Below are 3,481 nucleotides of genomic sequence, written 5' to 3'. Positions count from 1 at the left end.
GACTGCGGTATCATTTCAAGCATCAGGGGCTGACGGTTACGTTGGGATTCAGGAAGTGTCATTTGGTCTTTAGAAGTTGTGTGGACTTTTGGGGTTCATCTAGTGATGGAGCACTAGCATTGGTAAGCGTTGGTGGCCATCGGATCGACTGTTAGAAAGAAAAGGGGGATTGGGAATCCTTCAGTTCCTATGTGTTGTGAAGACGTAGTCGAATCTAAGTGGGGGAGAATCGATCAAGTATTCAAGAGCAAAGGTAGGAGTGAATCTAGGATGAGTTCGTATCCCCTTTAGGGAGGAAGGCGGTCGAGTGGCCGTCTAGGTTGAGGATTGTGTAAGTGGGGAGTTCGGAAGACATTCCAACATTTGGTTCGTGTTTTTCCTTGGCATCGGATAGCAGGTTTCGGGGAGCAGGTTAGAGATCTAGTTAGGACTCAAGTTCAGTTGAGTGTTAGGTCGAGTGCATTTTCGATCCGGTAGGGAAAGTGTTGTAAGACTGCGGGGGTAGCCGTAGCATTCACAAGCGGTCAGATAGTATGGACGGTGTTGTAAGACTACGGGGGTAGTCGTAGCATTCACAAGCGGTCAGATAGTATGGACAGTGTTGTAAGACTGCGGGGGTAACCGTAGCATTCACAAGCGGTCAGATAGTATGGACAGTGTTGTAAGACTGCGGGGATAGCCGTAGTATTCACAGATTCTTTCAGATGATTACACTACCAAAAAACAACCATTTAATGACGCGCAAAAAATGACATGCGCTGATAGAGGACATGCATTTGTGCATGTCCTAAAAAATAATGTCAGTTTTCTAAAATTTGAAGGATAGAGGACACGCATTTTTGCGTGCCCTAAAATTAGTGTCCAACAAAAAAAACACGGAGGGCACCAATCATAAAATGTGTGTCGTGTAAATGTGTTGTTTTATATATTTTTTGAAGGAAGGCGCGTTTTCTTTTTTTAATAGCCCATGGGAGAATGAAATCCCAAAAAATTAACCACCCCGCCTGATACATCTCCTTCTTCTCCTTCTAAAATCCTCTACCAAAAAACCCTAAGAATCCTTTAAGCAGTTCGTCTTCCTCTACCTCTGCACTCAATCCCTCTCTCTCTCTCTCTCTCTCTCTCTCTCTCTCTCTCTCTCTCTCTCTCTCTCTCTCTCTCTCTCTCTCTCTCTCCTTTGGAATCAGATTCTTGAAACATCGAAACCCTAATCGTAGCCCTAACTACGACATGTCTTACCAACCGAGATCTTCAAATCACAACGAAAGCAACGACCACCACGACAACCGTCGGCTATACAACCCTTACCAAGATCTTAGAGTCCCCGCACAAACCCTGTACAAACTTCCCACATCTCCTGAATACCTCTTTCAAGAGGAATCCATCGCTCAACGGCGTTCATGGGCAGAAAACCTGACATACTACACCGGCAACGGTTACCTCAACGACGCAGTAGTTGGCGCATGGAATGGTTTAGTAGAGGGCGTGAAGGACTCTGAGGCTGGAGACACCATGAAACTTAGGGTTAATCGGATCTTAAATGCTTCTAGACATGAAGGTCGGACGATCGGCAACCGTGCGGGTGTAATCGGACTGTTGTACGCTGGTATGGAGAGCGGGATGGTTATGGCTAGGGATGTAGATGATATTATTAACAGTGTGGTGGCTGGATTAGCGACTGGAGCGCTTTACAAGGCGGCGACGGGGCCTAGGTCGGCGGCTGTTGCCGGAGCTATTAGTGGAATAGCGGTGGGATTAGCCGTGATGGGGAAGCAGATTTTGAAGAGATATGTACCAATCTGAGCTCGATCTGTATTCAATTTCATCTTACTACACGTTTTGGTCTTTTGAGATTTCCAAAGGTGATTCATTTGTAGTCTTTTACAATATTTTAGATGATTGACATAATTTGGCATGGAATGAAATGCTTGATTTTGTTTTGTGCACTTGGTAGTTAAAACCCGTTATGTTGTGTACTTTATAAGTGTCTGGAAGGGTTTAGTCACAAATAAATCATTGTAGACTTTGATATGGGAATTGTATCAACACATGTTTATGTGGATTTATTGGTTGATGAATATTTGTTCAGGTGAGAACACAGATTGAATATTGTTTTAGCTTGCTATTGATGATAAAGTAGTCTTTTGATTATTGTCTGTTTACCCTTTTGATCTTTACGTTTAGATCTGGAGTGAGAAGGGGAAAAGAAAGCAAAGAAGATCATAAATTTAGTTAACTAGTTAACTATATACATTACTTTATAGGAATCTACAAAGAGGATCTGGTATTTTGGAAGATAGTAGTTCAAGTCGCATGTTTGAGACTGAAAATAAGGCTGTTGATGATGTTCAAACATCTTTGGGTGACTGGGGTAATGCACGATTGGATCCGCAGGTGAAAAGTTTTTGATTTTTTAATTTTTTAATTTTTATTTTCATGTGAAATGTTGAACTAATTTTAATACGACATACATGTTATTCCATTGACTCAAACTCAACTTGATGAGGCTATGAAGCCTGGAAGGTTCAATACAACACATGTAACATCTATAGGCGATCATACCAATACCAATACCAATACCAATACCAATACCAATACCACCACTTTGGTTACTGAACCCATTTTACCATCCTCATCAATCTTGACAAAAGGAAAATCAATTTCATCATCTTCAAGCCCAATCAACTCTCTCATTGCTGGTGAAAAAATTCAGTTTGGTAAGGTTATTTCTTATTTTAAAATTTTAAACATTATAATTATATTATATCTCAAATTAATAAAGCTAAGCTATAATTAACAGGGGCAGTTACCTCACCAACAATACTCCCTCCTAGTAGTCGTGTTGTGTCACATGTGATTGGGGCTCCAGGGTCTTTTCGTCCTAACAAGACTCAAAACATTTCAAAAACCGAAAATGATTGCAATATATTCTTTAAAAAAGAAGATTTTGAGGCTGAAGTTGAAGCTGTTACTGTTGCTGCCATTGATAGAGATGAGATCGTTGGCAATGGGGTGGGACCCGAAACCGGACCCGTCTCAGTTTCAAGTGGTAATGACGAGTTTATTATATTTTATTTATTTATTTATTATTTTAGTTATTAATTTAAAATGTTTTGAAAACTGGTTTGCAGATCAACAATCTGGAAGCCAATCTAAACCTGAAGAATCTCTAAGTGTATCACTTCCTGCTGATCTCTCTGTTGAAGCTCCCCCAATATCATCTCTATGGCCACCATTGCCTAGTCCTCAAAGCTGATCAACCACCCAAATGCTTTCTCATTTCCATGGTCCCACACCTTCTCACTTTCCATTCTACGAGATGAACCATCATCATCCTCCTCCACATCATCCTCATCCCATGATGACTGGGCCCGTTTTTGCTTTCGGCCCACATGACGAATCCGGTGGGACCCAACCCCAATCCTAAAAAACTATAAATTCCGAAATAAATCCAAGACACATGCCGCCACCCTGGAAAAAC

The 3,481-nt window shown here is 41.3% G+C and overlaps 1 pseudogene; it reads left to right on the top strand.

The window, feature by feature from the left end:
• The first annotated feature begins 1,135 nt into the window (after positions 1-1,135).
• Positions 1,136-1,948, top strand: LOC145116933 (mitochondrial import inner membrane translocase subunit TIM23-2 pseudogene; annotated as a pseudogene).
• Positions 1,949-3,481: the final 1,533 nt, after the last annotated feature.

Source organism: Lactuca virosa, chromosome 5, assembly GCF_052849685.1.
Source record: "Lactuca virosa cultivar CGN04683 chromosome 5, Lactuca_virosa_CGN04683_v6, whole genome shotgun sequence".
Taxonomy (NCBI): domain Eukaryota; kingdom Viridiplantae; phylum Streptophyta; class Magnoliopsida; order Asterales; family Asteraceae; genus Lactuca; species Lactuca virosa.
This window is presented reverse-complemented; position numbering and strand designations above follow the sequence as displayed.